At 48.5% G+C, this 26,756-nt stretch overlaps 1 protein-coding gene across 2 annotated transcripts in view; it reads right to left on the minus strand.

Annotated features, from left to right (window-relative positions):
• The window catches only part of LOC144767124 (transmembrane protein 176B-like), a 133,918-nt gene extending 110,034 nt beyond the window's left edge, over positions 1-23,884 (minus strand). The window contains exon 1 of one of the 2 annotated variants that reach the window (XM_078650733.1): positions 23,584-23,884. The gene's annotated coding sequence lies outside the window, so the exon portion shown is untranslated. The remainder of the gene's footprint in view (positions 1-23,583) is intronic. The other variant, XM_078650727.1, reaches the window with a different exon arrangement.
• Positions 23,885-26,756: the final 2,872 nt, after the last annotated feature.

The following is a 26,756-nucleotide window of genomic DNA, read 5'->3' on the forward strand; positions in this document are numbered from 1 at the left end:
ACTTGAAGGGCACTGTTAAAGGGTGGCAGTGAGGGAATCCGTGGCAGAGGGAGTTATTGGGGGCACCAACAAACATTGTCGCACAGGACTCCACCAGCGCTAAAGCCGGCCACTTCCATTTCTACAGTTCTAAGTCCAAATCAAAAATGTTGATTTGAAAACCCCTTGAATCTGCAGCATACCTTCAAATCAATATGTGATTTAGCAGTGGTCTCAGTTGTCCTAGGTATTTTTTTATTTATGTACAATCTTAATTTGTTTGCAATGGTGTCTTGTAATTTTGTATTATATGTGCTGTGTTTTTGCACTGAATGTAATTCTGGTAAGCAAAGAGCCCACACACAAAAAAGATTGTCCTACAACTCTTAGCATGTGCATGTGGGATACTGGTAAAAAGATTTATGTTAAAACAAATCACTAAGTATTAATGTCATCCGAATGTGACTCAATAATGGCACAGAATGATAGGGGAGCCTTTTGAAATTTGTGATTATATCCATGTTGTGAGAAGTTTTCTCTTGTGTAATTTTATATTTGAATGATCCCGCCCCTCATTATCTCAACAGGATCTCCCCCCTTTATGAGACAGAATTGGACTTTTTATCATGCACTCATCTGGAAACAATCAGTTAACATGGAGTAAAAAACATCCATCTCTTTTAGACCTGCAACTAGCTTTTCCATCCAATGTGACAAATCGAATCCATTTATTACAGTTTTAAAATATATGGACTTATTTAATTTGCATATTTATCTTTTTGTCCTTGTTACTGATATCCACGTTAGGTCTCTTCAGTAACGCCTAATAAAATCAATAGTCCTGCGAAGTCACTTTCTGTGATGTCACTTCCTGTGACGTTACATGCAAATTAGCGGGGCCTCACATCTTCCCTTTCGCCCGGGGCCCCAGAAGTTCTAGGACCGGCCCTGCGTAGCACTAACTCAACACCCTCCATATCCATGTCAAAGGCCGGATCCACCCCTGCATCAGAGATTACAGCTATCATTCTAGCTTCCATGATGAAACATATTGTATCTCTCTCTCTAGGTGTCGGTACTACCTACACAGACCTCTACAGCTGCTTCGGTCACTACCTGTCACCTACTGCCAATGTCACTGACGTAAAGAGCACCAGGCTTCAAGTCCACGGTTCCCAGACCTGGTCTGGGTTGCCTCGCTCAGCCTTGCAGGAGCCTGGGTCTCCCCTGCACGTGCCTCAGTATCCACCAGGTAGGGAGAGATTTACTAGGATGGTACACAAAAGTGACGTAAATCGGTGCAAAATCTTTCTTTTCTGGTTTACTTTTCCAAAACTTGTTTAGTGCTGAAAATAACGTGAAAGTAACGTGAAGAATGTGTTGATTTGCATTAACTTAGTTGCCGAGGAAGAGAACCGTGGATGGTGCATGGGCATTTCCATCCAATCCATGTTTCCTGACGCCATTTTTACTAAACAAAGTGGACAGGGTTTAGCATCAGAAAACTGCGCCCTTTTAAAGTACGTGCATGGAAAGAGAAATGCTTTCATTTCTCCTTCCTTTTCTGACTTTGTACATGTGCTACACTGTACAGCACGCATACAAAGAGGGAAAAGGTTTGAAGTGAATCTCGGGATAGTATTTTATACTGGAACGGTGTCCTTCAAGTACAAAACCTATGCTAGACTCACGGAGGCACCCTCGCACTGTGGTGCAAAGATGTGTTCGTGGCACACGGCAGCACATACTGCGCCGGCGCTAGGGAGAGGGGAGGAGCGTGGTATATTTCTGTAAACACAGCGCTCGCCTGCCCACTCCTCACTCAGCGCAGCATTTGCGACTGCTTCTCTGCGCTGTGGGAATAAGTGTTAAAACTGGCTTAACCATTAGAGGTTAAGTGACGCAGCAAGTCTCCTGTCCACGGACCCTCATTGTTGCTGCTCTGTCCTAGCGCCTGTCCTACTGCAGGACAGTGGGAGGTTACTATCACTGCATCTGCACACATCTGTCAGAGAAACCTTCTGTGCTGCTGAAACTTCAGATCATTCTCGAAGAAAAAATATTCACTCAACTGATGAATGAATGAATGAATGAATGAATTTGCGATTTGTATGAGCGCAACTTAACCCGGAGGCATCAAGGCGCAGAGGATGGATAGAAAACAAAGCAACTGAGTGGACGGGGACAACCGGGAGAGGCAGCACTTAAGCATATGATTGAGCAAATAGCCAGGTTTTAAGATTCTTCCAGGAAAAGGGCAAGTGAGGGCTGAGTTTTAAGGTTGGTAGGAAGCGAGTTCCATAGCTTGGGGGCGAGGGAAAAAAAAGCCCTCCCGCCCAATCTGGCCTTGGCGATCCGGGGGGTCACAAGAAGATTTTTGTGAGCAGATCTCAGGGCTCTACCCGGGGTGTAAGAGGATACGAGAGACCTGATGTCCTCGGCACCCAGGCCATAGAGGGCCTGAAAGGTCAGGACCAGAACCTTAAAGTTGATCCTAGCCTGAACAGGTAGCCAGTGGAGGTCTTTTCTGATTTCTGTAACAGAGGCACGTCTGGGGGCATTCACCACAAACCTGGCTGCAGCGTTCTGAATAGTCTGTAAGCGGAAGATGAGTTTTTTGAAGATACCAAGATAGAGGTCATTGCAATAGTCCAGGCGGGGTGAGATAAGAGCAATAACCACCTGTTTCCGGGCATCGGGGGTGAGATAGTGTATTAGTTTCCTGAGGATCCTCAGGACCCCACAACAAGTTGACACGGTTTTGCCAACTTGTTTATCAAATGCCAGTGTGGTGTCAAAGGTGACCCCCAAGTTTCTGGCAACTAAGGACGGCGAGGGGCAGGTTCCGAGGGATGGAGGCCACCAATCCGAGGACCAGAGATCTTGTTTGCCACCAAAGATGAGGATCTCGGTTTTTTCCCCGTTTAATTTAAGGAAGTTCGTGGACATCCAGCCTGCCACGGCTTCCATGCAGTTCTTGAAGTTCAGGGCCGTGGACTCCACAGAATGGGATAGGGAGACCATTATCTGGGTGTCGTCGGTGTATGACAGGACTTCCAGTCCAAAAGATCTTACGAGCTTTGCAAGGGGAGCCACATATATGTTAAACAACGTAGGGCTCAAAGATGAGCCCTGCGGGACCCCACAATGCAGAAGCTTGGCAGAGGAAAGGAAGTCACCCAGTTTGGGAACGTTGGTTAAGGAAGGAAGTCAGAAGACTAAGGGCAGGTCCTTCCACTCCCATTTCACCGAGCCGCCTGGACAAGATGGTTGGGGACAGGGTGTCAAAGGCAGCTGCAAGGTCGAGCAGGATCAGGATGGTGGGATGACCTCTGTCAACCTCAGCGCGGATGTTGTTGACTACCACTGTAAGGGCTGACTCGGTGCTGTGCGCCTTTCTAAAGCCATGCTGTGAAGAGTCCAGCAGGCTGGCTTTGTCCAGAAAGGCACTGAGATGGTGGTTGAGGTGCGCTTCAAGCATTTTGGCAGGGGCAGGTAACAGTGATATGGGACGGAAGTTTTTGAGAGTGCCAGGGTCCAAAGTAGGCTTTTTCAATAAGGGCTTCACGATAGCCAGCTTCCAAGATTCAGGAAGGACACCATTTGAAATTGCCAGGTTCATGACCTTCAGGTATGGGGGAAGAAGAACTTCTCTGCAGTCCTTCATAATTTTGAGAGGGCAGGGGTCAAGGGGGAGCCAGATTTAAGCTTATCTAGAAGAGCATTTAAGCCTTCATAGGAGAGGGGGGGGGAAGTTGGACAGGCGTTCTGGGGATACTAGAAGCAAGGAGGGGTTAGTCATAGGATCTGTGGGTGGGACAAAAGCTTGAGTGGAATTGAAGATTTTTAAAGCAGAGTGAATATCAGCTATTTTGTTGTGGAAGACCATGGAAATCTGGTCACAGAGTACTTGTGTCGGAACAATGGGATCTGGGGACGGGGTGAGAGAGAGGGAGTCCACAATTTTAAAAAGATCTCTAGAAGAGCTGAGGGAGGTGGTCAAATCAGTGAAATAAGATTGTTTGGCTGCAAGGATTGCGGCCTTATAATTTGTGATGATTTTTTTATGTTTGGTTTTTTCCTCAGGCTCAAGTTGAGTTCTCCAGAGTCTTTCCTGTCTCCTGCATTCCTGCCTACGTAATCTGAGGGAATCAGAGAACCAGGGGGCCGAGGGCCGTTTCCTGGCGCAATAGTGGGGTTTCAAAGGGGCTAGAGTATTAACTGCTTCATTGATGGTTTTGGTCAGTTCCAGAGCGGCTGCATCAGTGTCGGGTATGGGGGAGGATAAAAATTTAGCGATAAAGGGGGTGAAGGTTACTTTATTGATGTTTCTAAAATTCCTTTTAAGAGTCCAGACACTATTGTGTTTGAGAGGCGGATCGCGTGGACCGGGGTAAAAGTCAAAGGGAACTGCCTTATGGTCGGACCACGAGAGAGAGATGGGAACGCCCACTTCCAATCTGATGTCATTGGAGAAGATCCCGTCTAAAATGTGGCCTGCCGAGTGGGTGGGACAGTTTACCCTTTGAGGAAGGCCACAGGAGGCCAGGAAATCAACAAGTGAGCCAGTATCAGATGAGTTAAGGTTTTCCAGATGGAAATTGAAATCCCCAAGGAAGGTAAAATTGGGGACATCAATGAAAGGTTCAAGGATTTCCAAGAGGCTGATGGGGAAGGCAGACCTTAGGCCAGGGGGTCTGTAGATAAGGACACCCGTGAAAGTTACAGTAGGGGAGGGGCTGAGAGTAAAATGGGTGGCTTGAAAAGAGTTCTGGAGGGAGGCAAGGCAATCAATGCGGCAGAGAGAAGACGTTTTATGCAGTATGCCTATACCACCGCCTATACGACAGACCCTGTCCTGTCTTACGAGGGCGTAGCCGTCAGGAATGGCATTAACCAGATCAGGACCAGGAGTCTGAGCCCCATGTTTCTGTAATAAAAACCCAAGAGGGTTTCCTGTCAGAGACGAAATCATGAAAGACAATATTATTTTTCACCAGAGAGCGGGCATTGATAAGAAAGCCAGTTTCGCTGGGTTGGAGAAAAGGGGTAGGAGGCTTGGTGATAACGGACGTGGGTAATAGAGTGGGAACATGCAACTGGTCATTTTTGAAGCACAGACAGTTACATCCTTTCAGCAGTTCCTCTGGCCGGAGTTTATGGTGGCATGGTAACTTAGAGGGTTGGAGAGCTTTCATGGCACAGAGGGAATATGCGATGTGGCGACTAACAGAGGGAGTGAGGGCGATAGCCTGACTGGCCCCTGGCGCCTCCTTGGCGCTGACGGGCGCAGACGGGCAGGACTCTGGCATGACTCTGGCATGACTCTGGCATGACTCTGGCATGACTCTGGCATGACTCTGGCATGACTCCGGCATGACTCCGGCATGAGACCGGTGCGTCCGCTGCTCGCGTCCGCTGCGCGGAGTGAAGGATATTCCCTTTTAAAGAAAAACTAGAGCGCATCACGGCGCGAATTCAGTAGCAATATGGCCGCTATTAGTCAAAGCACCCAGCCGAGACCGAGCAGCCAAATGATCGGCTGAGGCGTGGGTCGGGCAGCGATGCGCAGGAGAAGGTAAAGCAAGCTTTGCAATCAAGCTATTTAGGCAAACAAGAATAAAAGATTTAAAAAGTGAGTGAGCACAGCAAAACCAGCTTTGCAGTCAAGCCAGTTAGTGAATAATTTTAAAAAACAAGTTGGCACCCAGACCTCCCGGTTTCCGCCTCAGGAGGGATCCGAACACTCAATAGCAATGCGCGATGTGCGCTGAGGGAGCCCTTTTAAAGAAAAACTAGAGCGCGTCACGGCGCGAATTCAGTAGCAACTGATGAATTCTTTTAAAACTTACTGATGTACATGCGCATATAAACCCAGTTCATTAATCCACTGAAATCTAAGTCTTCAGACTATGGAAGAATCTTTGCATTTCGAGCTATATCAGTTCCCCTTTGTGCTTTACCTCTCTCCTGTTTCAGAACGTTGTCTGCCTCTTCGCCCTTCTTTGCTGCTTTATGGCCTTGTCTCCTTTTCTGTCTCTTTTACTTTCGATCACTTTCTTGAAATTCCTCAAACTTTCCTTGCAGTTCCCGCCTCGTTTGACTCGTCACAACCTGCGTATATTTTGAAATCCTGCTGTGTGACACCTAACATTCCCAAAATAGGGTAAGGACGGTGAGTGCCGAAACCCTCACAGTGTTTTTAGCACTCTTTGCAGCACTGTTTGCTATATGTCACGGATACTCCCGCGTCTGACCGTGATCGGTTTTTGTTTTTCATATATCTCGGTGGCAGAATGTACAGCCATATTCAGGGGAGTGGGCACTGTGCGGTCACTACAAGCAGGGCATGTGATTTGGCGCTAATATTTGTGGGCTGGATGATACCAACTTCTGCTGTTAGCCCTTCCAGGAACCCAGACAAATAAATCGTTGAAATGAGGCAAGTCAGGGTTTTGTCGTTGCAAGTTCTAATTGTTACATGTGTGTCTATGTTCTGGCTGCATTAGTTATGCTAAACTGACTGACCTCGAAAGATATAATTTTCAGGGACTTTTAAAACGCAGTCCTGATGAAAGCCCGGGACCCTCTGGGCATTGAGTTGGGGCCGAAACATGTTGACTTTACAGAGCGTGCAAGGCCATTAATTCCCATAGCACACCCACTGATTGCACTTTTTAACCATGCCAGGAACACCATCAATAGAGGGGTACCTAGGTGTTTGAGGTGTTCGTATAGATACCCTAGTAGAAGATTATGTAAATGTAAATGTACAGGAATTTATATAGCGCAAATCACCGAGCGGTTTCTAAGCGCTTGCCTAGGGAACCCGTCCTGGTATTCCCCTGTGAGATAACCCCGGCAGGGTATCCGCAAGGTGAAAGCCAGGCATCCCGCCGCGAGGGTCCTTTGTGGAGATTAAGCAAGCTATTGCCCAGAGTCGCAGAGTGTGAACCCGTGAATCGAGTAGGCACCGGAGCGAGAATTGTCGAGTCCATGGACATTTTAGGACTCAAGACCCCGCCGAGCCGGGAATTGAACCCTGGTCCCGGGCTGACTTCTGCTTCCAGGTCTGCCTCCTCTAACCAGTGAGCCACACTTCTCCACTTATCTAAGGAGCTCCCTGGAAGATGGCGGTGCCCATCCTGGGCTTTAGGGGCCAGGATGAGACCCGGTGATGAAGCGTCATCTATTCAACGTTTTGCCAACCTCTGCCGATATAATTTGTAGGCTAACTTTTGTTGAGTATCTAATGGAAGTGGGAGGATGTATACTAAAGGCAGCTCAGGCGTCAACTATACTAAAAAAAACGAATGCAGATACATCTGACCTCAATAATTTCCGACCTATCTCCAACATCCCCACCCTAGCCAAATTTATAGAAAAATGCGCACAATCCCAACTTTGTGCGCATATTGAGAATTTCCAACTCTTGGACCAACATCATTCTGGCTTCCAGAAGGGGCACAGTACTGCATCAGCTCTCACGCATGTTATGGATGACATTTTAAAAATGATTGACCAAAATGAGTCCCGCCTCTGATTCTCCTTGACCTTTCCTCCGCATTCGACACGACAACCTCCTATCCATTCTGAAGAACAGGATAGGGTTCTCGGGTCAGGTGTTACAATGGTTCTCGACCTTCCTCCATCACAAATCACAAAGAGTCACGGCAAATCATTCTCTCCCAGCCCTCTCCAGTGCTCATGGGAGTTCCCCAAGAGTCCACCCTATCTCCTACACTCTTCAACCTTTTCTCGGAACCATTAGCTAATTCACTAAATTCCACCAACATTCTCTTCCATGGGTATGCGGACGACACGCAACTTTATTTGAAAATCTCATCTCCGGATAACATAATCTCACTCAACACTAACCTGACGTCTACTCGAAATCGGTTAACTGAGAACTATCTCCTGCTCAACACCTCCAAAACTAAAATTCCTGCTCATCTCTCCCCGAACCACATCCCCAAGCTAGACCTTTGGATGAATCACCTCACTGCTTTCAACTGCATCCCTCTCATCATAGACTCAGCCAAATCACTCGGAATCACCCTGGACAAACACCTGAATATGAAAAACCATATCAGCAACGTGTGTAAGGGAACGAATCACTCGATGAGGACACTTAGAAATATCAAACCATTCCTTCCACAAAAGGATCTCATGCAGGGGATCTAAGCGATTGTCTTGCCAAGGTTAGACTACGGCAGCGCTACGCTCTGTGGCCTTCCCAAATACAACCCGGCTCCCCTAAGGGCATCATTGAATGCTGCGGCCAGGCTGGTCACAGGTACCAAACGAAATGAGCACATATCCCCAATCCTAAAATCTCTTAAATAGTTGCCCTACGAAGCTTGAACTCAGTTAAAGATTGCCGTTCTGGGCACAAAGCCCTGCATCTCAAAACTCAAAGGAACCTCACGCAAAAGTAGAACGATCTTGTGGTAATAGAGCCTCGGGAAGAGCTAACACTTTCCTCTTGAAACCACTCAACCTTAGCAAAAAGAGAACCTGTTACTGAGCCTTCTCCTGCACTGCCCCAAAGATATGGAGCTCTCTTCCACCGGACGTTCGCAGAATCCCCTCAGCGCCCCTCTCCCCCCATTCCCTCCCCTCCAGACACCATCTCTAACCTCAAGGTGGCCATCCAAAACTTCAACAAATGGATCACCGATAGCGCCAACATAGCCGCATCCCTCAAACCCACCAAAACAGCAGACCCTCCAAACACTACAGCTGGTTCACTCCAGAACTGAAATCCACTAAAAGCAACTGCAATAGGCTAGAAAGGGTCTGGCGCACCAGCAAAACAGCCAACAGCAGAGCCAACTTTAACCAAGCTCTCAACGAATACCACCAGCACCTGAAAACCGTCCTCAACACCCGCCTCGAAGCCAGCTCCAGCCACAGCAAGAAGCTCTTCCGCATCATGAAAGAGTTCTCCAAACCCATCTCAGCAGGGCAATCATACTTATACAGGACAGTACAAACAATCCTGAGCAGGGCAATCATACTTATACGGACAGCACAGACACTCTTCAGCAGGGCAATCATATTTATACGGACAGTACAGACACTCCTCAGCTGGGCAATCATACTCATACAAGACGGTACAGACACTCCTCAGCAGGACAATCGTACTCATACGTGACGGTACAGACACTCCTTAGCAGGGCAATCATACTTATACAGGACAGTACAAACAATCCTGAGCAGGGCAATCATACTTATACGGACAGTACAGACACTCCCCAGCTGGGCAATCATACTCAAAGGAGACGGTACAGACACTCCTCAGCAGGGCAATCATACTTATAAGGGACGGTACAGACACTCCTCAGCAGGGCAATCACAGTTATAAGGGACGGTACAGACACTCCACAGCAGGGCAATCATACTCATTCGTGACGGTACAGACACTGCTCAGCAGGGCAATCATACTCATACGTGACGGTACAGACACTCCTCAGCAGGGCAATCATACTCATACGAGACGGTACAGACACTCCACAGCAAGCAATCATACTTATACGGACAGTACAGACACTCCCCAGCTGGGCAATCATACTTATACAGGACAATACAGACACTCCTCAGCAGGGCAATCATACTTATAAGGGACGGTACAGACACTCCTCAGCAGGGCAATCATACTTATAAGGGACGGTACAGACACTCTTCAGCAGGGCAATCATACTCATATGTGACGGTACAGACACTCCTCAGCAGGGCAATCATACTCATACGTGACGGTACAGACACTCCTCAGCAGGGCAATCATACTCATACGTGACGGTACAGACACTCCTCAACAGGGCAATCATACTCATACGAGACGGTACAGACACTCCACAGCAAGCAATCATACTTATACGGACAGTACAGACACTCCCCAGCTGAGCAATCCTACTTATACAGGACAATACAGACACTCCTCAGCAGGGCAATCATACTTATAAGGGACGGTACAGACACTCCTCAGCAGGGCAATCATACTTATAAGGGACGGTACAGACACTCCTCAGCAGGGCAATCATACTCATACGTGACGGTACAGACACTCCTCAGCAGGGCAATCATACTCATACGTGACGGTACAGACACTCCTAAACAGGGCAATCATACTCATACGAGACGGTACAGACACTCCACAGCAAGCAATCATACTTATACGGACAGTACAGACACTCCCCAGCTGAGCAATCCTACTTATACAGGACAATACAGACACTCCTCAGCAGGGCAATCATACTTATAAGGGACGGTACAGACACTCCTCAGCAGGGCAATCATACTTATAAGGGACGGTACAGACACTCCTCAGCAGGGCAATCATACTCATACGTGACGGTACAGACACTCCTCAGCAGGGCAATCATACTCATACGTGACGGTACAGACACTCCTCAGCAGGGCAATCATACTCATACGTGACGGTACAGACACTCCTCAGCAGGGCAATCATACCCATACGAGACGGTACAGACACTCACCAGCAGGGCAATCATACTCATACGAGACGGTAAAGACACTCCACAGCAAGCAATCATACTTATACGGACAGTACAGACACTCCCCAGCTAGGCAATCATACTTATACAGGACAATACAGACACTCCTCAGCAGGGCAATCATACTTATAAGGGACGTACAGACACTCCTCAGCAGGGCAATCATACTTATAAGGGACGGTACAGACACTCCTCAGCAGGGCAATCATACTCATACGTGACGGTACAGACACTCCTCAGCATGGCAATCATACTCATAAGTGATGGCACAGACACTCCTCAGCAGGGCAATCATACTCATACGAGACGGTAAAGACACTCCACAGCAAGCAATCATACTTATACGGACAGTACAGACACTCCCCAGCTAGGCAATCATACTTATACAGGACAATACAGACACTCCTCAGCAGGGCAATCATACTTATAAGGGACGTACAGACACTCCTCAGCAGGGCAATCATACTTATAAGGGACGGTACAGACACTCCTCAGCAGGGCAATCATACTCATATGTGACGGTACAGACACTCCTCAGCAGGGCAATCATACTCATACAAGACGGTGCAGACACTCCTCAGCAGGGCAATCATACTCATACGTGACGGTACAGACACTCCTCAGCAAGGCAATCATACTCATACGAGACGGTACAGACACTCCTCAGCAGGGCAATCATACTCATACGAGACGGTACAGACACTCCTCAGTTGGACAATCATACCCATCAGGGCCGGCACAGACACTCCTCAGCAGGACAATCATACAGGACCGTACAGACACTCCTCAGCAGGGCAATCATACTTATAAGGGAAGGTACAGACACTCCTCAGCAGGGCAATCATACTCATACGAGACAGTACAGACGCTCCTCAGCAGGGCAATCATGCCCATACGAGACGGTACAGACACTCCTCAGCAGGGCAATCATACTCATACGTGACGGTACAGACATTCTTCAGCAGGGCAATCATACTCATAAGTGACGGTACAGACACTCCTCAGCAGGGCAATCATACTCATACGTGATGGTACAGACATTCTTCAGCAGGGCAATCATACTCATAAGTGACGGTACAGACACTCCTCAGCAGGGCAATCATACTCATACGTGATGGTACAGACACTCCTCAGAAGGGCAATCATACTCATACGTGACGGTACAGACACTCCTCAGCAGGGCAATCATACTCATACGTGACGGTGCAGGCACTCCTCAACATGGCAATCATACTTATACGGGCGCTACAGACACTCCTCTGCAGGGCAATCATACTCATACATGACGGTACAGACACTCCTCAGCAGAGCAATCAAACTTTTATAGGGACGGTATAGATATTCTTCAGCAGAGCAATCCAAACTTTAGGGACTGAACAGATACTCCTCAGCAGGGCAATCATACTTATACGGGACAGTACACATACTTCTCAGCATGGCAATCATACTTATACAGGATAGTACAAATAATTCTAGGCAGGGCAATCGTACTTAGACTGGACAGTACAGATAGTCCTACGCAGGGCAATAATACTTATACGGGGCAGGACAGACACATCTCAGCAGGGCAATCATACTTCTATGGGAAAGTACAGACACTCCCAAGCAAGGCAATCATACTTATACGGGAGAGTACAGACACTACTCAGCATGACAATCGTACTTATACTGGAGAGTCCAGACACTCCTCATCAGGGCAATCATACTTATACAGGACAGTACACACACTCCTCAGCAGGGCAATCATACAGGACGGTACAGACACTCCTCAGCAGGACAATCTTACCTATTAGGGACGGTACAGACACTCCTCAGCAGGACAATCTTACTTATTAGGGACGGTACAGACACTCTACAGCAGAGCAATCAGAATGATACGGGACAGTACGAACACTCCTCAAGAGGGCAATCATACTTATACAGGACAATAAAAACACTTCTCAGCAGGGCAATCATACTTCTATGAGACTATACAGACACTCCTCAGCAGGGCAATCATACTCATACGTGACGGTGCAGGCAGTCCTCAACATGGCAATCATACTTATACGGGACGCTACAGACACTGCTCAGCAGGGCAATCATACTCATACCTGATGGTACAGACACTCCTCTGCAGGGCAATCATACTCATACATGACGGTACAGACACTCCTCAGCAGAGCAATCAAACTTTTATAGGGACGGTATAGATATTCTTCAGCAGAGCAATCCAAACTTTAGGGACTGAACAGATACTCCTCAGCAGGGCAATCATACTTATACGGGACAGTACACATACTTCTCAGCATGGCAATCATACTTATACAGGATAGGACAAATAATTCTAGGCAGGGCAATCGTACTTAGACTGGACAGTACAGATAGTCCTACGCAGGGCAATAATACTTATACGGGGCAGGACAGACACATCTCAGCAGGGCAATCCTACTTCTATGGGAAAGTACAGACACTCCCAAGCAAGGCAATCATACTTATACGGGAGAGTACAGATACTACTCAGCATGACAATCGTACTTATACTGGAGAGTCCAGACACTCCTCATCAGGGCAATCATACTTATACAGGACAGTACACACACTCCTCAGCAGGGCAATCATACAGGACGGTACAGACACTCCTCAGCAGGACAATCTTACTTATTAGGGACGGTACAGACACTCCTCAGTAGGACAATCATACTCATCAGGGCCGGCACAGACACTGCTCAGCAGGACAATCTTACCTATTAGGGACGGTACAGACACTCCTCAGCATGACAATCTTACTTATTAGGGACGGTAGAGACACTCCTCAGCAGGGCAATCATACTCATACGTGACGGTACAGACACTCCTCAGCAGGGCAATCAAACTTAACGGGACGGTATAGACATTCTTCAGGAGCAATCGAACTTATAGAGACTGTACAGATACTCCTCAGCAGGGCAATCGTAATTATACGGGATAGTACTAATACTGCTAAGCAGGGCAATCATACTTATACGGGACGATACAGACACTCTTCAGCAGGGCAATCATACTTATACAGGACGATACAGACAGGGGAACATCCTTTACAACGGAACCGTTACAACGCGGTACCGTTACAACGCAGGATTTACAACAAAAGTCGTTACAACGACTTTCGCTGGAGAACGCTCTAGGATAGGGAATAGTTTAATTTACTATCCAACACCTTCCCTACTATCCACGGACACTGGAGTTGGAATAGTAAATTAAACTATTCACTATCCAGCGCCCCCCAATGCAAGTCGTTGTAACGACTTGCGTTGTAAAACCTGCATCGTAATGGTACGCGTTGTAACGGTACCCGTTGTACCGTCATACATCCATACAGACACTCTACAGCAGGGCAATCAGAATGATACGGGACAGTACGAACACTCCTCAAGAGGGCAATCATACTTATACAGGACAATAAAAACACTTCTCAGCAGGGCAATCATACTTCTATGAGACTATACAGACACTCCTCAGAAGGGCAATCATACTCATACGTGACGGTGCAGGCACTCCTCAACATGGCAATCATACTTATACGGGACGCTACAGACACTGCTCAGCAGGGCAATCATACTCATACGTGATGGTACAGACACTCCTCTGCAGGGCAATCATACTCATACATGACGGTACAGACACTCCTCAGCAGAGCAATCAAACTTTTATAGGGACGGTATAGATATTCTTCAGCAGAGCAATCCAAACTTTAGGGACTGAACAGATACTCCTCAGCAGGGCAATCATACTTATACGGGACAGTACACATACTTCTCAGCATGGCAATCATACTTATACAGGATAGGACAAATAATTCTAGGCAGGGCAATCGTACTTAGACTGGACAGTACAGATAGTCCTACGCAGGGCAATAATACTTATACGGGGCAGGACAGACACATCTCAGCAGGGCAATCCTACTTCTATGGGAAAGTACAGACACTCCCAAGCAAGGCAATCATACTTATACGGGAGAGTACAGATACTACTCAGCATGACAATCGTACTTATACTGGAGAGTCCAGACACTCCTCATCAGGGCAATCATACTTATACAGGACAGTACACACACTCCTCAGCAGGGCAATCATACAGGACGGTACAGACACTCCTCAGCAGGACAATCTTACTTATTAGGGACGGTACAGACACTCCTCAGTAGGACAATCATACTCATCAGGGCCGGCACAGACACTGCTCAGCAGGACAATCTTACCTATTAGGGACGGTACAGACACTCCTCAGCATGACAATCTTACTTATTAGGGACGGTAGAGACACTCCTCAGCAGGGCAATCATACTCATACGTGACGGTACAGACACTCCTCAGCAGGGCAATCAAACTTAACGGGACGGTATAGACATTCTTCAGGAGCAATCGAACTTATAGAGACTGTACAGATACTCCTCAGCAGGGCAATCGTAATTATACGGGATAGTACTAATACTGCTAAGCAGGGCAATCATACTTATACGGGACGATACAGACACTCTTCAGCAGGGCAATCATACTTATACAGGACGATACAGACAGGGGAACATCCTTTACAACGGAACCGTTACAACGCGGTACCGTTACAACGCAGGATTTACAACAAAAGTCGTTACAACGACTTTCGCTGGAGAACGCTCTAGGATAGGGAATAGTTTAATTTACTATCCAACACCTTCCCTACTATCCACGGACACTGGAGTTGGAATAGTAAATTAAACTATTCACTATCCAGCGCCCCCCAATGCAAGTCGTTGTAACGACTTGCGTTGTAAAACCTGCATCGTAATGGTACGCGTTGTAACGGTACCCGTTGTACCGTCATACATCCATACAGACACTCTACAGCAGGGCAATCAGAATGATACGGGACAGTACGAACACTCCTCAAGAGGGCAATCATACTTATACAGGACAATAAAAACACTTCTCAGCAGGGCAATCATACTTCTATGAGACTATACAGACACTCCTCAGAAGGGCAATCATACTCATACGTGACGGTGCAGGCACTCCTCAACATGGCAATCATACTTATACGGGACGCTACAGACACTGCTCAGCAGGGCAATCATACTCATACGTGATGGTACAGACACTCCTCTGCAGGGCAATCATACTCATACATGACGGTACAGACACTCCTCAGCAGAGCAATCAAACTTTTATAGGGACGGTATAGATATTCTTCAGCAGAGCAATCCAAACTTTAGGGACTGAACAGATACTCCTCAGCAGGGCAATCATACTTATACGGGACAGTACACATACTTCTCAGCATGGCAATCATACTTATACAGGATAGGACAAATAATTCTAGGCAGGGCAATCGTACTTAGACTGGACAGTACAGATAGTCCTACGCAGGGCAATAATACTTATACGGGGCAGGACAGACACATCTCAGCAGGGCAATCCTACTTCTATGGGAAAGTACAGACACTCCCAAGCAAGGCAATCATACTTATACGGGAGAGTACAGACACTACTCAGCATGACAATCGTACTTATACTGGAGAGTCCAGACACTCCTCATCAGGGCAATCATACTTATACAGGACAGTACACACTCTCCTCAGCAGGGCAATCATACAGGACGGTACAGACACTCCTCAGCAGGGCAATCATACTCATACGAGACGGTACAGACTTTCCTCAGTAGGACAATCATACTCATCAGGGCCGGCACAGACACTCCTCAGCAGGACAATCATACAGGACGGTACAGACACTCCTCAGCAGGGCAATCATACTTCTAAGGGACGGTACAGACACTCCTCAGCAGGGCAATCATACTCATACGAGACAGTACAGACACTCCTCAGCAGGGCAATCATACCCATACGAGACGGTAAAGACACTCCTCAGCAGGGCAATCATACTCATACGTGACGGTACAGACATTCTTCAGCAGGGCAATCATACTCATAAGTGACGGTACAGACACTACTCAGCAGGGCAATCATACTCATACGTGATGGTACAGACACTCCTCTGCAGGGTAATCATACTCATACGTGACGGTACAGACACTCCTCAGCAGAGCAATCAAACTTTTATAGGGACGGTATAGATATTCTTCAGCAGAGCAATCCAACCTTTAGGGACTGAACAGATACTCCTCAGCAGGGCAATCATATTTATACGGGACAGTACACATACTTCTCAGCATGGCAATCATACTTATACAGGATAGTACAAATAATTCTAGGCAGGGCAATCGTACTTAGACTGGACAGTACAGATAGTCCTACGCAGGGCAATAATACTTATAAGGGGCAGGACAGACACATCTCAGCAGGGCAATCATACTTCTATGGGAAAGTACAGACACTCCCAAGCAAGGCAATCATACTTATACGGGAGAGTACAGACACTACTCAGCATGACAATCGTACTTATACTGGAGAGTCCAGACACTCCTCATCAGGGCAATCATACTTTTACAGGACAGTAAACACACTCCTCAGCAGGGCAATCATACAGGACGGTACAGACACTCCTCAGCAGGACAATCTTACTTATTAGGGACGGTACAGACACTCCTTAGTAGGACAATCATACTCATCAGGGCCGGCACAGACACTGCTCAGCAGGACAATCTTACTTATTAGGGACGGTACAGACACTCCTCAGCAGGACAATCTTACTTATTAGGGACAGTACAGACACTCCTCAGCAGGGCAATCATACTCATACGTGACGGTACAGACACTCCTCACCAGGGCAATCAAACTTAACGGGACGGTATAGACATTCTTCAGGAGCAATCGAACTTATAGAGACTGTACAGATACTCCTCAGCAGGACAATCGTAATTATACGGGATAGTACTATTACTTCTAAGCAGGGCAATCATACTTATACGGGACGATACAGACACTCTTCAGCAGGGCAATCATACTTATACAGGACGATACAGACAGGGAACATTCTTTACAACGGAACCGTTACAACGAGGTACCGTTACAACACAGGATTTACAACAAAAGTCGTTACAACGACTTTCGCTGGAGAGCGCTCTAGGATAGGGAATAGTTTAATTTACTATCCAACACCTTCCCTACTATCCACGGAGACTGGAGTTGGAATAGTAAATTAAACTATTCACTATCCAGCGCCCCCCAACACCAGTCGTTGTAACGACTTGCGTTGTAAAACCTGCGTCGTAATGGTACGCATTGTAACGGTACCCGTTGTACCGTCATACATCCATACAGACACTCTACAGCAGGGCAATCAGAATGATACGGGACAGTACGAACACTCCTCAACAGGGCAATCATACTTATACAGGACAATAAAGACACTTCTCAGCAGGGCAATCATACTTATATGAGACTATACAGACACTCCTCAGCAGGGCAATTATACTTATATGGGAGGGTACACACACTTCTCAGCAGGGAAATCATAGTCATACAGGACAGTACAGACACTTCTCAGCAGGGCAATAATACTTATATGGGGCAGTACAAACACAGCTCAGTGGTGCTATTAGAATTTTACTGGTCAACTCGGAAACGTTTCCGCGGGCCAGTGATATCTGTGTTGGGCTAGTGGAACATGTCTCAGCAGAGCTAGCTTACAGTGAATGAACAGGACTGGTACTACAATTAGGGCCTCCATGTGTGCAATTCTGTAAAATCACTTCTCGGCCAGGATGTTACACAGCTAGATAAAATGGCAACAAGCATTGGCTAAGCCAACAGGTCTCACCTATGCAAGATCTATTGGCTTTGTCAATGTTTAGCCATGTTGCACAGCGGAGCAGCTGCAGTGCAGCATGGCTGAAAGTAAAGCATAAAAGCACTATGACTTGGTCAATGCTGCCAGCATCACAGCTTTTTCATTTTACTTTCAGCCATGTTGCACGGCCGCCGCACTGTGCAACCTGGCTAACAAAACATTGCCAAAGTCAACAGATTATGCATAGGTGAGACCTCCTGGCGTAGCCAATGCTTGGTGGTCTTGGCAGATGGCATCGAGCTTCGATCATCTTTAGAATTGTTACATTATATGGTTGTGCTGTTTATCTCTTTCATTTCACTACATGTTTACGTTGCACACGCAGATAACAAGATAAACACAAATGTGGCCGTCATGTAAGAAACCAACACACTTCGCACGCAGGCCGCTCCACAATCCCACACTCTTCCGATGTAGCACAACATATGGTGGGACATGCTAGCGCCCACCCAAAGCATGTATGTGCCTTGTCAGGGGTAAGAGCATATATGTTTCTATTTATAGACACATACTCGAATAAAACAAAGGGGCAGATTTACAAGTCCTTGCGCTGCCAGAACGTCACTTTTTGAGACGCACCGGCAGCGCATTTCTCTGCCTCATATTTACAAGGACAGGAAAAGCCGCCCTGCGTGGCTTTTCCTGTCCTTGTAATAACTCCGCCTTTACACACAGCACTTTGCGTGAAAGGGGCGTGCTATGGGTGTTGCTGTGTTCCCACGCAACACCCATGGAACAAGACATATCTCCAGATTTACAAGGAATTGTAAATCTGCAAATGCGTGTGAATGCTGCGCCTCCGAGGCGTAGGGAGGCGCAACGAGGAGAAATTATTTCATTTCTCCTTGTTTTTTGTTCTTTCAATGTATTCTGCAGCACGCATTGAAAGAGGAAAATGCCTGTAGTGATTATTTTCCTGCAGGAAGGTGCCCCTTCCTTCATAAAAACGATCTCCCCACGACACAGGCATCCTTGCACCATGGTGCAAGGGACCTGCGCCGGCAGGTTCTTACCCAGGGCAGGGGAGAGCACAGGAATGTGACAAATCCTTGTAAATATGTTGCATCCCTGTGTTTTGAAAGTGCTGCAGCGTGGCGCAGCCAAAAGGGCTTGCGCTGCCGCGCTGCGGCGCTTAATTGTAGATCTGCCCCAAAGCTTTCAGCATTCTATAGGGTCGTGGGGGAGGGGAGGATTTTAGGCATGGTGTCTCTCACGCCCTCTGTGCATTGCATGTTCTTTTAATGGACACTGTTCCCTTTCTCCAAGTTTTTTTAGTTTTTGTATTTTTATTTCAAAATGCTTTATTGATTTTCACAAGGTATACAAGGCATATAGCAGGGTAGCCATAATGTAGTTTAGGTAAAATGTATTACACGTTTTAGGGAACTGCCCGTGACGTTTTATTCTGTAAATGTAGCTCAAAGACATTTAAACAAAATCCACCACCTCAATTCTGTTTTTGAACAGATACCAGTTGAAATGTAATGCCTGCTGCACAAGCCCCCCTTGCTCTAGATACAAAAACAGGTGTAAGGAAAGATACATGAACGGCCTTGTGAAAGTCAAGCACACACTTTGGAATCCAGTGTCATTCACCCGCGAGAGTTTCCAGGTGGGAACAGCCAACTCTGAGCTGGAATGCCACTTATTCACCTAGGCTGCCAACCCGTGCTCCTAGAAGGAACGAAGGTGCGACCCTGGGTAGCGTGACTGTTGTTGTGCACTGAAGTAAAGCGCTGCGACACCCTCGGACCGGGTGCTCGACTTTATAAAACGCCAATGATAAAAAGTAGCTCAGCGGGTTCGTTTCGTGCTGCTGTGGTTTGCTTGAGATCAGCACATTCAAATCCCAGCTAGACTGACTCGGACTTTCATCTTTTCTACACTGATAACATGATTACCAATTTTGTTTTGTGATAATAACAGTATATCCAAATGAGCTATGTAAGGCAGAGGCGCTATACAACAAACTGGCATAGGTTTTCAGAGACAGCAAGCCTGCTGGTTCTTATTCTTTCATCCCTGCCTTCTGTAAACAGACATGAGAGCACGAGGCAAGCAAGCCTGTGGACGCTAGGGGGCAGTGCAGGGGTGTGCCAGCAGAGGCCTGTGGGGCACGCGCAGCGTCACTCCTGCTGTAGGAGGCTGCGCGCGCTCCCAGGACAAAGCCCTGAGAGGACACAGAAAAGCACTCAACTCGACCTATACGGTATAAGGCCTACACGTCACAGCATAGGTGGCCATAAGCTGGACTGACTGATGCCAAGCCTGCTGCCCGGGGTCAGAGGGCAGCCGTGGGTGGTGGGCACAGCACAGGGGAGCCAGGAGGGGCAATCATTCACATATAGCATTTAAGTATGAAATCCCCAAATTCGACATGGAAGGCCAGGCTGCCTTCTATATGTCGACGAATCTAAAAACAGGAGAACGGGTACAAGTTATAGCCAAAATACAATGTCTCAACAGGAATATCACATGAACAGACAAATAAAGTAGTGAATAAATCATATAGCACAAGGAAAAAGGAGTACGGGAGACCAAAAGAATAATTCAAAAAGTTATTATTTGCATAGATCAATTGCAGTAACCATAACAACCAAAAGTGTCCTGGCAATGGTGAGTGAATAAACGGCGCAGCGACACAAGTGATTATGGGACAACGTGAGGCGGCGCAAAGTGAAGGAATAATCAGTGAGGGTCAATATACAATATTTACAGTTATGTACAAAGTTTCATTATTTGCACAATGACCAACAGCTCTGTGACTGCTTAGACACGGAATAAAGAGTCTATTTTGAATGAATGCTAGAGGATGCGTGTTGAGTTCGTGAGAATGTTATGTGGTGCTTTCTGTAGGGTATCTTGTGTACAAATTTTTTTTTAATTGTTTAGATGTATAAATGAAAATGATATTTATATACTGATTTAAAATCTTTCTTTAGGGGATAGAAATAAAACATTCAAAAATATGAAAAATAACTAACTAAAGCAAGACTGCGTGGTTGCAAGGTGGCCAGACACCTAAACACATTAGCGCCACTTTGCAGTGTTTGCCAGTGAAGCGCTACTTTTGTTTTCTAGTCTCTCTTTGAATAACATTGTTTTCCCACTCAAGTGCACTATACCTGGAGGTACTGAAATATCTGCTTGGTGGGTGAATTGGAAAACAAAATGTGTGCAGTGGCTGTGTGTTCACAAATGTGGTATTTTAAAACCAACCTGCTTATGTTTTGTAAGGATATTGAAGTTATTGTATTGTTTTGTAAGGATATGAGCAATGGGCATTGAAAAGGGTCCCTTCTGGGCCCTGTAGTCATGGCCTTCACTTTTCAGGCAAAAGCACTCACTGATTTCTGAATAATGAGTGTAAAAGGAAAAGGGTAACCCTGTTGTTTCAGCTTACATTTCACATGCTTTACCTAATCTTGCATTCCCTATGAGCGTTTGCTTTTTCGAGGATGTTATAAAAATTTTTAGGCGGCATATTGCTCTTGTCTAGTGCGTAATTTGAATTGAGTCACATCCAGGTGTTTATAGCGGGTCAGTGCAGTACAAGTTTCTCTCAGTGGGCCAGTATGGTGTTCAGTGGAGCGGATGTGGCACTATGGTAAGAGCTGCTGAATTTGGAACTGGGGAACCAGGTTCAGCCGTCACGACCAGTCCATCAGACTACTCCCCCCATGGGGGAGCACATTCCAATGCTAGACCTTAGAAGGCCCAGCGAGATCTTACAAGCTCTGATGTCTTAGCACCACCTGGTGGACCCTAGCAGTGACAAGTGTGGGTTAGCCTTGAAGGCCTGTCCACCACAATTCATTCTGAAGTTCACCTCCAGCCTGGCAGGCAGGCCTATGAAGCAGCACACCATAGAGTGACAGTGACTCTGTCACTGAGGTCATGGGACCCTTGAGCAGGGATGGCTTTAGGGCGGTGCGACCACACCGGGTGCTGACTTCAGGTAGGGGCGTTGTGTTTGCAAGTATATTCTGGTTTAAAAGCACTCGCTGACTCCCACCTGGCCTCCAACAATTTTCGGAACAATAACAATTTCACGATAACTCCAGTGTTTTATGTACTTAGTAGAGTGAGATGGTGTTATGTCTAGTGGAAGTTTTAACTCGTGGAAAGGAAGCACAGACTGTTAATGTGCCTGCTGCTAAGAACATGTACCATGCAGATCACAGAGTGTACATAATGTAAATAGGTCAGTAGGTTACAGCTTTTGTAAGAGAGACCCTATTGTTACCTGCAGTTATTAAGTTAAAATCCTGACATAGAACATTGAGGTATTAAGTGTCATGTAAGAGCTGCGCGCAAACCACAAGGTATAAATGAGAGCGGTATGGTTTTTTTCACCAGTCTTTGATTATTTTAGTGTTGCAAAATAGGATTCATTTGGGTACAAATCAATTCCGATTATTAAAGAGAACCCCCAACCATGGTATTACGTTTTAAATTCCGAGTTTGTGTATCTCCAGACCAATCACTATTAAACTATGCTGCCTACTAGTATGGTTGTCATGTCACTCCTACACCTTGTAGTCCTTTGTCTTATGTAACATTTACTATACAGTGATTTACACACATATGATTGCTTGTCTCTGTGTAATATGTGTGATGTAAAGTGCTCTGACACCCTACACTGGTATTAGCTGTGCTGTAAATGTTATGATACTTTATTATTTTGACATTTTTACACATGCTAACAGTCTCTGCAGAGATGTTTCCTTGTTAGTACCAGTGGGACATACAACTGCAACAGTGAGAAAGGTGACCAGTCAACCTCTGCAAAGGGCCCTCCACTTCACAGCAGCACAAGTCATATTTTTTTGTAACTTTTGATCCGTTAGAGCTCTGAACAATTTATTAGTTAAAAGCGTCAGATTATGCAGCAGGTGATGTGTTATGTGGTAAATATGACAGAGCCGTAATTATGTTGAAAACATTTGCAAACTAGAATATTTTGCCATTCATGTTTGAAGTGCTCTTGTGGAAACAGGGAAAAGCGGATGACAGAAACTCCATGGCTCGGAGACAAAAGGCTCGCGATTCCACTTGTAAGGATATTTGGGACATTCTATGATTGGAAACGTATCCCACTTTGTGAATGTATTTTAATGTCAATAACTAATATTAAACCTTAAATAAAATTGGTTAAATTAAATAACGTAATAAGCTGTAACCGGTTAGTGAAATGGGAAACAGGTAAATTGGGATATTTAGCTCTTTCTGCCACACCTCTGACTCCGCCCACTGACCCAATCCATGGGTTATTCCCACCCTCTGATTGTCCGCCAACAGTTCCCCTACTTTTTACCCCCCACTTCGACCACTGCAAATACCTCGCGAGTAGAGCGGCTCAACACCGTCACAGGTCACTCTCCATTGTAAAGATCTGGACACGTCTGATCTTCTGCACGTCTGCTCCTCTGCACGTGAGGGCTTCTGCACGTGTGATCCTCTGCACGTGTGATCCTCTGCACGTGTGCTCCTCTGCACGTGAGGGCTTCTGCACGTGTGATCCTCTGCACGTGCGATCTTCTGCACGTGTGCTCCTCTGCACGTGAGGGCTTCTGGAGTCGAGCGCTGCGCAGCGCTTCACTTCAGGGCGCTAGCTGCCACCACTCTGTGTATTAGAAACTTTAAACACGAGGCGCACAGCACGAATGGAAACTGTTATTCACACTTCTGTCAGGGGGTTTAGGGCAACAGGGGCTGGGTTGGGCTGGCAGCGGCCTCGGGTGACCCCTGCTCCGGGCACTGTGCCACCGGAGCTGGGCTTGTGGCCGAGGTCCTGATGCCTGGAGCTGCGGGATGAGGAGGGATAGGGCCTTCTGTTATTAACGCTCTGGCGCCCTCCTGCGGCCGGCTTTGGGAGTGACGCTGTATCAGATGCATTAGTCACTGCCACCATCTCGCTCACTGGGTCACTGCCTGCTCCCCTCTTCCAGTGCCACGCTGCCTGCAACCCTTCTCCCGGTGCCACACTGCCTGCAAACCTTCTCCCAGTGCCACACTGCCTGCCCCCCTCTCCCAGTGCCACACTGCCTGCAACCCTTCCCCCAGTGCCACACTGCCTGCAACCCTTCTCCCAGTGCCACACTGCCTGCAACCCTTCTCCCAGTGCCACACTGCTGCCTGCAACCCTCTCCCAGTGCCACACTGCCTGCAACCCTCTCCCAGTGCACACTGCCTGCAACCCTCTCCTAGTGCACACTGCCTGCCACCACCCCAGTGCCACACTGCCTGCTCCCCTCTTCCAGTGCCACACTGCCTGCCACCACCCCAGTGCCACACTGCCTGCTCCCCTCTTCCACTGCCACACTGCCTGCCACCACCCCAGTGCCACACTGCCTGCTCCCCTCTTCCACTGCCACACTGCCTGCCACCACCCCAGTGCCACACTGCCTGCTCCCCTCTTCCAGTGCCACACTGCCTGCTCCCCTCTCCCAGTGCCACACTGCCTGCCACCACCCCAGTGCCACGCTGCCTGCTCCCCTCTTCCAGTGCCACACTGCCTGCTCCCCTCTCCCAGTGCCACACTGCCTGCTCCCCTCCTCCCAGTGCTACACTGCCTGCAACCCTCCTCCCGGTGCCGCACTGCCTGCAACCCTCCTCCCGGTGCCACACTGCCTGCAACCCTCCTCCCGGTGCCACACTGCCTGCAACCCTCCTCCCAGTGCTACACTGCCTGCAACCCTCCTCCCGGTGCCACACTGCCTGCAACCCTTCTCCCGGTGCCACACTGCCTGCAACCCTTCTCCCGGTGCCACACTGCCTGCAATCCATCTCCAAGTGCCACACTGCCTGCAACCCTCCTCCCGGTGCCACACTGCCTGCTCCCCTCTTCCAGTGCCACACTGCCTGCTCCCCTCTCCCAGTGCCACACTGCCTGCAACCCTTCTCCCGGTGCCACACTGCCTGCAACCCTCTCCCAGTGCCACACTGCCTGGAAACCTTCTCCCGGTGCCACACTGCCTGCTCCCCTCTCCCAGTGCCACACTGCCTGCAAACCTTCTCCCGGTGCCACACTGCCTGCAACCCATCTCCCGGTGCCACACTGCCTGCAACCCTTCTGCCAGTGTCACACTGCCTGCAACCCTTCTCCCGGTGCCACGCTGCCTGCAACCCTCCTCCCGGTGCCACACTGCCTGCAACCCTTCTCCCAGTGCCACACTGCCTGCAACCCTTCTCCCAGTGCCACACTGCCTGCAACCCTTCTCCCCGTGCTACACTGCCTGCAACCCTCCTCCCGGTGCCACGCTTCCTGCAACCCTTCTCCCGGTGCCACACTGCCTGCAACCCTTCTCCCGGTGCCACACTGCCTGCTCCCCTCTCCCAGTGCCACACTGCCTGCAAACCTTCTCCCGGTGCCACACTGCCTGCAACCCTCCTCCCAGTGCTACACTGCCTGCAACCCATCTCCCGGTGCCACACTGCCTGCTCCCCTCTCCCAGTGCCACACTGCCTGCAACCCTTCTCCCGGTGCCACACTGCCTGCAACCCTTCTCCCGGTGCCACACTGCCTGCTCCCCTCTCCCAGTGCCACACTGCCTGCAAACCTTCTCCCGGTGCCACACTGCCTGCAACCCTTCTCCCGGTGCCACACTGCCTGCAACCCTTCTCCCGGTGCCACACTGCCTGCTCCCCTCTCCCAGTGCCACACTGCCTGCAAACCTTCTCCCGGTGCCACACTGCCTGCAACCCTTCTCCCAGTGCCACACTGCCTGCAACACTTCTCCCAGTGCCACACTGCCTGCTCCCCTCCTCCCAGTGCTACACTGCCTGCAACCCTTCTCCTGGCGCCACGCTGCCTGCAACCCTTCTCCTGGTGCCACGCTGCTGCCTGCAACACTCCTCCCGGTGCCACACTGCCTGCAACCCTTCTCCCAGTGCTACACTGCCTGCAACCCTCCTCCCGGTGCCACACTGCCTGCAACCCTTCTCCCGGTGCCACGCTGCCTGCAACCCTTCCCCCAGTGCCACACTGTCTGCAACCCTTCTCCCGGTGCCACACTGTCTGCAACCCTTCTCCCGGTGCCACACTGCCTGCAACCCTTCCCCCAGTGCCACACTGCCTGCAACCCCTCTCCTGGTGCCACACTGCCTGCTCCCCTCTCCCGGTGCCACACGGCTGCCTGCTCCCTTCTCCCGGTGCCACACTGCCTGCAACCCTTATCCCGGTGCCACACTGCTGCCTGCAACCCTCCTCCCGGTGCCACACTGCCTGCAACCCTTCTCCCAGTGCCACACTGCCTGCAACCCTTCTCCCGGTGCCACACTGCTGCCTGCAACCCTCCTCCCGGTGCCACACTGCCTGCAACCCTTCTCACAGTGCTACACTGCCTGCAACCCTCCTCCCGGTGCCACACTGCCTGCAACCCTCCTCCCGGTGCTACACTGCCTGCAACCCTCCTCCCGGTGCCACACTGCCTGCAACCCTTCTCCCAGTGCCACACTGCCTGCAACCCTTCTCCCAGTGCCACACTGCCTGCAACCCTTCTCTCAGTGCCAC

The sequence above is a fragment of the Lissotriton helveticus genome, chromosome 1_1 (genome assembly GCF_964261635.1).
Source record: "Lissotriton helveticus chromosome 1_1, aLisHel1.1, whole genome shotgun sequence".
Classification (NCBI taxonomy): domain Eukaryota; kingdom Metazoa; phylum Chordata; class Amphibia; order Caudata; family Salamandridae; genus Lissotriton; species Lissotriton helveticus.